We start from the raw sequence: 11,923 nt of genomic DNA, 5'->3' as shown, positions 1-11,923 counted from the left end.
AATATAAAAGAAAAAAAGGAAAAACTGTGTAAAATTACTTTATCGTCATTGCCAATAAAACAGAACAAGGAGTGGACGCCTGTTGTCTGGCACAAAGATCGCGAAAAGGCTCTGTAATTTCATAGTAATTGTCCACCAATACGAATATAAGTAAGTAGAAAAAAAATACAACTACAGACAATAACACGATTTGTATTCAAAATCCCCAAACCGTAACAAGCAGTTTATTCCGGGTGGACGCCTTGTGCATGGATTTTCCTAACACGACAAATATTACACATAATGTTCAACATATGAATACGTAGTCACAATAGCGTACACTTTATAAAAAGTTATATGTACGTTAAACATATCATGATTACGTTTCAAACTGAAAATATATAATATAGATACGTTTCAAAATTAAAAATGTAATCCTGTTTTCGCGTGAACGCAATAGTGCAATCACCTTGAAGGCAGTATTCAATTGTTAAGATTGCGATTTTTATACGAATGGCCTCTACCTACAACAAAAACTAGTTGGATATTGTCCACAGCGTTTTGTTACATATAATTTATATAAAAGCAAATGTTGTATTTGTCTAAAGATAGTAGATTAAATCGCACATCAAGAGACACAAAGAAAGGAGTACGTCTTCGTTATCTCGTGTTCTATTTTGTCCAGGGTTCACCAAAGTTTGTCGAACCGCAAAGTTCGACGGGTAATTTATTCAAGGGGGTGTGGTTTCCGTCCGGTCGCGGTGTGGCGCTGTTGCACATGCTTGGGTGCTCGACTACAGGAACTATACGTACGTACACATTACATGTCAGTTTTGGACGTCACCCAGGTAAGGTTCCATTGAAATATGACAACAAAGTTTAGACTTTGAATGTTCAAATACGTTTATAAATCTTGAAATCTGCGTGCCCGATCAAACAACGAGCTTCTTTGGTACGGTTTTAGGCTCGCTTCCTGTTTGTTGCATCGCATGCCTGAAGTTGAAATCAGACAAATTTTAACTTCCGAGTTATGACAGTCACTAGCGTCGTATTTTCAAAATCGTCGTCGGTTATGTCATTCTGTCACCAATAAGATTACTTGTGTATTTGTTTGTGATTTCAAATCTTGTGTCCCGTCTTATGTGAGCCGTGGAAATTAGAGGCCCGGCGGGGACTTTCGCTGTGTGTATGTTTGTAAAAAAAAAACTACGTGGTGACAGGCACAGTACAGATACCGTATCATGCGTATGACTGTTGACTTCCTTTTCATTTTATGACGATACGATAGCGTGACGAATTGTTTTCGACTTACATCACCATATTTCGAGAAGACCAGCCGCAAATTCGTTGCCAGTATTGTAAACAACCGCTTTGATCGGTAGAAATTAAAGTTAGCGATTTGGCCCAATTAAGGCTAACCTGGCCTCGCGCTTTATTCAATTGATGCCCTGGACTGTACCAGCTTTGCAGCTGCAGTGTTTATGGTGCCTTTGTACCAACATATTTGTGTTGTCAGTTACTAGTATTTAGCAATTCATCTCTACATGTATTTGTGATTAGCATATTATTTCGCGGTGGGGTTGGGGGGTGGGTACCTAGATGCAAATGTTTGCCACTATCTAGTTGAGCGAGAAAGAACCTCACAACTTGTTTGCAACAGTAGAAGCAATGATAGAATAGAATAGAATACTTTCACTTTCTACAGTCTATGGTGATTCTATTTGCTAATATGAACTTTCTTGTGTGCATTCAAAATTATTTGCAAATTTACTCAGTACCTTGCAAGAAATCAAAGTACATTTAACATTCCCTAATTTAAGATCTACCGGTAGTCTGTAATTTGGTAAATCAGATTGTATGATTTTCCACGGTAATTTCCACATCAAAATTTCACAACACTGTACAATGCTTTCTACCACTTGTCACAGGCACATATAATGTATGGTAATGTGGTCATTTGTGGCTAAACCAGGGATATTGTAAGTGCTTGAAAAAACATTAAAAGTTGCTTCTAGCAATACTACATGTTATCCCAGGTATTAGCAACAAATAACATTTTAAATACTCAATCATAAAATATAGCATATATTTAAATATAATTTCACCATTCGAAAAGGAGTTTTCTGAAACTTCGCTATATTTTTTTTCGTGAATGTTAAATCCTGAAGAAAACACTTAGGGATACCCAAATTACTATTTGAATTTTAAACTTCAATTGGAATATATTTTGTCCATTTTCAAATTTTAAATCAAATTCAATGCTATAGGAAATTGGAAAGTTATTTAATATTTCTATGAAAACAATTTTGATACCCTGAGTTGATTTTTATTTGCTGTGTCCATGTTCAGTAAGACATGTGTGTAATTACACCACTGATGGTTGCTACTCAATATGAGATACAATTGGAGACTAAAGATGGATGGATATACTACAGTGTAATCGCTCACAATGAAGGCACATGTACCCTGCAGTGCCTGGCATAAACAATTAACTTTCTTGCTAAATTATCCTAAGACATGATAAGCCAGCATTTCCAAAGTTGACGTTTCATATCTTAATCAAGTCAAGTGCTTATTATTATTAAAATCCATTATTTTCTGTTGTATATTGTTAATATAATCTATAAATCATTTTATTTTCGATGCCAACAATTTTACATTATTATGAAAATAAAAACAATTGATTACAGCTTATATAATAATTTACAAATTTACACAGTAAAAATTATAAAAATTCATAGCTGTTTGAAAAAACTTCTCAGATCATTATTTGCACGTTCATTGCCATCTTCGTCAAACTCAAAACCCTCAAAGTCCAAGTCGGCGTCACTGTAGCCGTCGAACAAAATCCCTACAACTTCTTCCTGAAGTTCGTCGATATCGTCTCACACAATTTGGACTTAGCACTTTTAATCCACAGATTTCGCAGTCTGTCAGCTGGGCACTTTTCATTCATGTCTAATCACAATAAAGAAACAAGAAAAATGGGGTCGCTCTACTGCGATGGCACACAATTTTGTTTACAGTCTAGCAATCATCTTTGACTTTTATGCATCTGCTTTACTGATTGGCTAAGAATGACATCACTACTAATATTTCATCATAAAGGTCAAATCGTGACATTGCTTTCTTATCAAACTCGATGCTTATCAATCACGGTGAAAGTTATCATTTATATATGGATATCGCGGTGGACTTGAAATGGGAAGTTTTTTATCCAACGACAGAATAGTTTTCATGACAGAAATGCAATAGCGGTGATGAAAGATGGTAGAAAACTTGTCAGTCGTCGGCTTGGCATAGCTGGCCCCAGTTATGGATTCGCAAGCTGCTACAAAATATTTTATAAAGCCTAAAAAACGTGATTTCAACCACTCTTCCAGGTACAGATTGCTACAATATTGCAACATTGGTTTCATTGTCGACGACACTAAAGCCGAACGAGTGCGACACTTGCTTAGCGGCTCTCCTTATACGATTTGCTTGAATCGTTTCTAAGGAAGCTCAAACCAAACGGCTGGCCCTTTTTAGGACCACGACATATTTCAAAAAGAGAACTACCGTTTCTGCTTTAATATATATTTTTTATTGACTTGCTGACTGTTATGATTCTGAAAAAAATCAGCGGTGAACGCGCTGCCCTGAAGGCAGAAAGCTGTCACAGCTATTTTGCGTTCACCCCTTGTTTTACGCAATTAACAATTTTTATAAGTATCACGACAGACTTCAAGAAAGTCAACTGTTAATACAACCACAGTCAACAAATAGAAAATAGTTTTTTTGTTTTGTGGAGAAAAAGACACCCTGGGCGTGTGCTCGGATATGACCTCAACTTCTTTATTGTGTCAAAAGTGGGGGGTGGACGTTTGCCCAGGCATGGGCTCTTACACGGATAAGTATGGTACAGTGTAACTGACCATGGTACGATGGTACCTCAAAGGTTTGCAACTTTAAAGATACCAAATAAAATGTTTACTAGTAACATGTACTACAATGTACAAGATTTCACCGTTTCCCGATAAATTTCCCAGTACCGGTAGTTAATTTTAAATTAAAATCATAAATATGCAGTACTCACGGATTATCATTTGATTTCAAATATCTATATTTAGCCCAAACGGTATTTGTACTACCTGTAGTTGTGATACCAGTAATAATTGTTATCATTGTTTATGTTGAGGTCACCTTTCATTGATCCAGGTCATTGTTGATATGAAAATGAACTACACTAGGAACCGGTTAAATACCTGTATGCAGAAACTAAGTTCAACCATTATGCTCCATTTGATAACTTGATCTTGAAGAAATTAAGTGTTTTGTATGATGCTCTTTGCTGTTGTTGTAAGGACCTTTCAACATTTCTGTGTATGCCTTAATGCGAATGTTCATATATGTGCACCCTCGAATGGTCACTATCCAACTTGTGTTATGTATTTACGCCAAGAAAAGTAGATTAAAAGGAGAGTCAAGTATTATTGGTTCATGTGTGTTTAAAATTACACTCTGAATATACACATGTATAATCAAAGAACACTAGGAGTTCATTTCAGTTTCATAAGTTTGTGCACTCTGGTACTCTCATGATACATCTCATGATGTAATTTATTTTAGTTCAGGTGTGAGTGATGTCATCATTGTTTGTATTTCAGTTCAAAGTGATGTCATCATTGTTTGCATTTCTGTTCAAAGTGATGTCATCATTGTTTGTGTTTCTTTGCAAATGATTTCATCATTCTTTGTGTTTCAGTGAAAGTTAGTGATGTCATTGTATTTCTGTGCAAGTGATTTTATTGTTTGTATTTCAGTTCAAAGTGATGTAATCATTGTTTGTGTTTCAGTTCAAAGTGATGTCATCATTGTTTGTGTTTCATTTCAAAGTGATTTCATCATTGTTTGTGTTTCAGTTCAAAGTGATGTCATCATTGTTTGTGTTTTAGTTCAAAGTGAAGTCATCATTGTTTGTATTTCAGTTCAAAGTGATGTCATCATTGTTTGTATTTCAGTTCAAAGTGATGTCATCATTGTTTGTATTTCAGTTCAAAGTGATGTCATCATTGTTTGTATTTCAGTTCAAAGTGATGTCATCATTGTTTGTGTTTCAGTTCAAAGTGATGTCATCATTGTTTGTGTTTTAGTTCAAAGTAATGTCATCATTGTTTGTATTTCAGTTCAAAGTGAAGTCATCATTGTTTGTATTTCAGTTCAAAGTGATGTCATCATTGTTTGTATTTCAGTTCAAAGTGATGTCATCATTGTTTGTATTTCAGTTCAAAGTGATGTCATCATTGTTTGTATTTCAGTTCAAAGTGATGTCATCATTGTTTGTATTTCACTTCAAAGTGATGTCATCATTGTTTGTGGTTCAGTTCAAAATGATGCCATCATTGTTTGTATTTCAGTTCAAAGTGATGTCATTGTTTGTATTTCAGTTCAAAGTGATGTCATCATTGTTTGTATTTCACTTCAAAGTGATGTCATCATTGTTTGTGTTTCAGTTCAAAGTGATGTCATCATTGTTTGTGTTTCAGTTTAAAGTGATGTCATCATTGTTTGTATTTCAGTTCAAAGTGAAGTCATCATTGTTTGTATTTCAGTTCAAAGTGATGTCATCATTGTTTGTATTTCAGTTCAAAGTAAAGTCATTATTGTTTGTATTTCAGTTCAAAGTGAAATCATTATTGTTTGTATTTCAGTTCAAAGTGATGTCATCATTGTGTTTCAGTTCAAAGTGATGTCATCATTGTTTGTATTTCAGTTCAAAGTGATGTCATCATTGTTTGTATTTCAGTTCAAAGTGATGTCATCATTGTTTGTATTTCAGTTCAAAGTGATGTCATTGTTTGTATTTCAGTTCAAAGTGATGTCATCATTGTTTGTGTTTCAGTTCAAAGTGATGTCATCATTGTTTGTGTTTCAGTTCAAAGTGATGTCATCATTGTTTGTATTTCAGTTCAAAGTGATGTCATCATTGTTTGTATTTCAGTTCAAAGTGAAGTCATTATTGTTTGTATTTCAGTTCAAAGTGAAGTCATTATTGTTTGTATTTCTGTTCAAAGTGATGTCATCATTGTTTGTGTTTCAGTTCAAAGTGATGTCATCATTGTTTGTGTTTCAGTACAAGGGATGAAATAATTCTCTGTGTTTCAGTGGAAAGTGATATCCACTTATATAATTAGATGTCTACTGGGGGGTACCAAATTATATGGTGTACTCATTTATTTAGATTAGTGTTGGTTTCCCCCAAAATTTCAAACTTTTAAAACTACATCAGAAGTAACTACACATATACAAGTTTTCAATTTTCAGCAATTTATCAATTTGATTAAAAAAGTCAGCAATAGCACAGTGGAAATAAAACACAGTGGCACAATAAACCCGATAGAGCCTATGGTGGTAGTCAGGATAATGACTGGTGGTATAAGACCAGTGTGACAGTGAAATAAAACACAGTAGAATTATGGAGCCTATGGTGGTAGTCAGGATAATGACTGGTGGTATAAGACCAGTATGGCAGTGAAATAAAACAGTGGCACCATGGAGCCTATGGTGGTAGTCAGGATAATGACTGGTGGTATAAGACCAGTATGGCAGTGAAATAAAACACAGTAGAATTATGGAGCCTATGGTGGCAGTCAGGATAATGACTGGTGGTATAAGACCAGTGTGACAGTGAAATAAAACACAGTAGAATTATGGAGCCTATGGTGGTAGTCAGGATAATGACTGGTGGTATAAGACCAGTGTGGCAGTGAAATAAAACAGTGGCACCATGGAGCCTATGGTGGTAGTCAGGATAATGACTGGTGGTATAAGACCAGTGTGACAGTGAAATAAAACACAGTAGAATTATGGAGCCTATGGTGGTAGTCAGGATAATGACTGGTGGTATAAGACCAGTGTGACAGTGAAATAAAACACAGTAGAATTATGGAGCCTATGGTGGTAGTCAGGATAATGACTGGTTGTACAAGACCAGTGTGACAGTGAAATAAAACACAGTAGAATTATGGAGCCTATGGTGGTAGTCAGGATAATGACTGGTTGTATAAGACCAGTGTGGCAGTGAAATAAAACAGTGGCACCATGGAGCCTATGGTGGTAGTCAGGATAATGACTGGTAGTATAAGACCAGTATGGCAGTGAAATAAAACACAGAATTATGGAGCCTATGGTGGCAGTCAGGATAATGACTGGTGGTATAAGACCAGTGTGGCAGTGAAATAAAACAGTGGCACCATGGAGCCTATGGTGGTAGTCAGGATAATGACTGGTGGTATAAGACCAGTGTGACAGTGAAATAAAACACAGTAGAATTATGGAGCCTATGGTGGTAGTCAGGATAATGACTGGTTGTATAAGACCAGTGTGACAGTGAAATAAAACACAGTAGAATTATGGAGCCTATGGTGGCAGTCAGGATAATGACTGGTAGTATAAGACCAGTGTGACAGTGAAATAAAACACAGTAGAATTATGGAGCCTATGGTGGCAGTCAGGATAATGACTGGTGGTATAAGACCAGTGTGACAGTGAAATAAAACACAGTAGAATTATGGAGCCTATGGTGGCAGTCAGGATAATGACTGGTGGTATAAGACCAGTGTGGCAGTGAAATAAAACAGTGGCACCATGGAGCCTATGGTGGCAGTCAGGATAATGAATGGTTGTATAAGACCAGTGTGACAGTGAAATAAAACACAGTAGAATTATGGAGCCTATGGTGGTAGTCAGGATAATGACTGGTTGTATAAGACCAGTGTGACAGTGAAATAAAACACAGTGGCACCATGGAGCCTATGGTGGTAGTCAGGATAATGACTGGTTGTATAAGACCAGTGTGACAGTGAAATAAAACACAGTGGCACCATGGAGCCTATGGTGGTAGTCAGGATAATGACTGGTTGTATAAGACCAGTGTGACAGTGAAATAAAACACAGTAGAATTATGGAGCCTATGGTGGTCGTCAGGATAATGACTGGTTGTATAAGACCAGTGTGACAGTGAAATAAAACACAGTAGAATTATGGAGCCTATGGTGGTAGTCAGGATAATGACTGGTAGTATAAGACCAGTATGGCAGTGAAATCAAACAGTGGCACCATGGAGCCTATGGTGGCAGTCAGGAAAATGACTGGTGGTAGAAGACCAGTGTGACAGTGAAATAAAACACAGTAGAATTATGGAGCCTATGGTGGTAGTCAGGATAATGACTGGTGGTATAAGACCAGTGTGACAGTGAAATAAAACACAGTAGAATTATGGAGCCTATGGTGGCAGTCAGGATAATGACTGGTGGTATAAGACCAGTGTGGCAGTGAAATAAAACACAGTAGAATTATGGAGCCTATGGTGGTAGTCAGGATAATGACTGGTGGTATAAGACCAGTGTGGCAGTGAAATAAAACAGTGGCATCATGGAGCCTATGGTGGCAGTCAGGATAATGAATGGTTGTATAAGACCAGTGTGACAGTGAAATAAAACACAGTAGAATTATGGAGCCTATGGTGGTAGTCAGGATAATGACTGGTTGTATAAGACCAGTGTGACAGTGAAATAAAACACAGTGGCACCATGGAGCCTATGGTGGTAGTCAGGATAATGACTGGTTGTATAAGACCAGTGTGACAGTGAAATAAAACACAGTAGAATTATGGAGCCTATGGTGGTAGTCAGGATAATGACTGGTAGTATAAGACCAGTATGGCAGTGAAATAAAACACAGTAGAATTATGGAGCCTATGGTGGTAGTCAGGATAATGACTGGTAGTATAAGACCAGTATGGCAGTGAAATAAAACAGTGGCACCATGGAGCCTATGGTGGTAGTCAGGATAATGGCTGGTGGTAGAAGACCAGTGTGACAGTGAAATAAAACACAGTAGAATTATGGAGCCTATGGTGGTAGTCAGGATAATGACTGGTTGTATAAGACCAGTGTGACAGTGAAATAAAACACAGTAGAATTATGGAGCCTATGGTGGTAGTCAGGATAATGACTGGTGGTATAAGACCAGTATGGCAGTGAAATAAAACACAGTAGAATTATGGAGCCTATGGTGGTAGTCAGGATAATGACTGGTAGTATAAGACCAGTATGGCAGTGAAATAAAACAGTGGCACCATGGAGCCTATGGTGGCAGTCAGGATAATGACTGGTGGTATAAGACCAGTGTGACAGTGAAATAAAACACAGTAGAATTATGGAGCCTATGGTGGTAGTCAGGATAATGACTGGTGGTATAAGACCAGTGTGACAGTGAAATAAAACACAGTAGAATTATGGAGCCTATGGTGGCAGTCAGGATAATGACTGGTGGTATAAGACCAGTGTGGCAGTGAAATAAAACAGTGGCACCATGGAGCCTATGGTGGCAGTCAGGATAATGAATGGTTGTATAAGACCAGTGTGACAGTGAAATAAAACACAGTAGAATTATGGAGCCTATGGTGGTAGTCAGGATAATGACTGGTTGTATAAGACCAGTGTGACAGTGAAATAAAACACAGTGGCACCATGGAGCCTATGGTGGTAGTCAGGATAATGACTGGTTGTATAAGACCAGTGTGACAGTGAAATAAAACACAGTGGCACCATGGAGCCTATGGTGGTAGTCAGGATAATGACTGGTTGTATAAGACCAGTGTGACAGTGAAATAAAACACAGTAGAATTATGGAGCCTATGGTGGTCGTCAGGATAATGACTGGTTGTATAAGACCAGTGTGACAGTGAAATAAAACACAGTAGAATTATGGAGCCTATGGTGGTAGTCAGGATAATGACTGGTAGTATAAGACCAGTATGGCAGTGAAATCAAACAGTGGCACCATGGAGCCTATGGTGGCAGTCAGGAAAATGACTGGTGGTAGAAGACCAGTGTGACAGTGAAATAAAACACAGTAGAATTATGGAGCCTATGGTGGTAGTCAGGATAATGACTGGTGGTATAAGACCAGTGTGACAGTGAAATAAAACACAGTAGAATTATGGAGCCTATGGTGGCAGTCAGGATAATGACTGGTGGTATAAGACCAGTGTGGCAGTGAAATAAAACACAGTAGAATTATGGAGCCTATGGTGGTAGTCAGGATAATGACTGGTGGTATAAGACCAGTGTGGCAGTGAAATAAAACAGTGGCATCATGGAGCCTATGGTGGCAGTCAGGATAATGAATGGTTGTATAAGACCAGTGTGACAGTGAAATAAAACACAGTAGAATTATGGAGCCTATGGTGGTAGTCAGGATAATGACTGGTTGTATAAGACCAGTGTGACAGTGAAATAAAACACAGTGGCACCATGGAGCCTATGGTGGTAGTCAGGATAATGACTGGTTGTATAAGACCAGTGTGACAGTGAAATAAAACACAGTAGAATTATGGAGCCTATGGTGGTAGTCAGGATAATGACTGGTAGTATAAGACCAGTATGGCAGTGAAATAAAACACAGTAGAATTATGGAGCCTATGGTGGTAGTCAGGATAATGACTGGTAGTATAAGACCAGTATGGCAGTGAAATAAAACAGTGGCACCATGGAGCCTATGGTGGTAGTCAGGATAATGACTGGTGGTAGAAGACCAGTGTGACAGTGAAATAAAACACAGTAGAATTATGGAGCCTATGGTGGTAGTCAGGATAATGACTGGTTGTATAAGACCAGTGTGACAGTGAAATAAAACACAGTAGAATTATGGAGCCTATGGTGGTAGTCAGGATAATGACTGGTGGTATAAGACCAGTATGGCAGTGAAATAAAACACAGTAGAATTATGGAGCCTATGGTGGTAGTCAGGATAATGACTGGTAGTATAAGACCAGTATGGCAGTGAAATAAAACAGTGGCACCATGGAGCCTATGGTGGCAGTCAGGATAATGACTGGTGGTATAAGACCAGTGTGACAGTGAAATAAAACACAGTAGAATTATGGAGCCTATGGTGGTAGTCAGGATAATGACTGGTGATATAAGACCAGTGTGGCAGTGAAATAAAACACAGTAGAATTATGGAGCCTATGGTGGCAGTCAGGATAATGACTGGTGGTAGAAGACCAGTGTGATAGTGAAATAAAACACAGTAGAATTATGGAGCCTATGGTGGTAGTCAGGATAATGACTGGTGGTATAAGACCAGTGTGGCAGTGAAATAAAACACAGTAGAATTATGGAGCCTATGGTGGTAGTCAGGATAATGACTGGTGGTAGAAGACCAGTGTGACAGTGAAATAAAACACAGTGGCTTTACTTCCATGTTGTTTATATCCTGGGGAGAACACAGTCTGACATTTAGATAGCCCTTTTGATATAATGAGTGTAACTGTACACTTGTGTTCGGAAAATCATAGACTATAGAAAACATAGTCTCTAAGGGTAAAGGAAAAAAATAAACTAATTAAAATTCTAATTTGTCTGTGTTTTTCTACATCAATGGGTTTCATTATATCTCAAAAAAAATTAATTGTCGGATTTCCAAAGCAGAGTTTGTAACTTTAGTCCAACATTGCTTCTGTTTGAAGGTAGAACACTACGGGGTTGTCACAGAAATGAATGTGTAATTTTCAATTATGTGTACATATGTTTTCAATGCGGTGAATAATTCTGTTCACAGAAAATAAATATGAAAATGCATAAATACAGGGGATAACAACATTTCAGGTTGAGCCTTCAGAATTTGCCTACACCCACATTCAGTCTTGCTTTTTTTTTTAGTTCCGCTGTTGACTTAGTCGAACGGAGCTTATCACCAAACGCTTCAGCGTGGTATTAAGATTTTGTTTTCAGGCTTGGGTGGTACCAAGGTGGAAAATGGTTGCACATATGGGGGGTAATTCCTGGAATTGCAATAGAGAGGGTTCAGGCCGAAATACATATATATAGTGTTTCCATGTTTCGTCTGATATTTCTGTGGTATTCTGCTGCTGTAAATAATGCAAGATTTGTTT

The 11,923-nt window shown here is 37.7% G+C and overlaps 1 protein-coding gene across 3 annotated transcripts in view; it reads left to right on the top strand.

Annotated features, from left to right (window-relative positions):
- The first annotated feature begins 713 nt into the window (after positions 1-713).
- LOC102802052 (PTB domain-containing engulfment adapter protein 1-like) overlaps positions 714-11,923 on the top strand; it is a 43,174-nt gene continuing 31,964 nt past the window's right edge. For all 3 annotated transcript variants that reach the window (XM_085495277.1, XM_085495276.1, XM_085495275.1), the window contains exon 1: positions 714-827. The gene's annotated coding sequence lies outside the window, so the exon portion shown is untranslated. The remainder of the gene's footprint in view (positions 828-11,923) is intronic.

The sequence above is a fragment of the Saccoglossus kowalevskii genome, chromosome 21, assembly GCF_978046115.1.
Source record: "Saccoglossus kowalevskii chromosome 21, keSacKowa6.1, whole genome shotgun sequence".
In the NCBI taxonomy this organism is placed as follows: Eukaryota; Metazoa; Hemichordata; class Enteropneusta; family Harrimaniidae; genus Saccoglossus; species Saccoglossus kowalevskii.
This window is presented reverse-complemented; position numbering and strand designations above follow the sequence as displayed.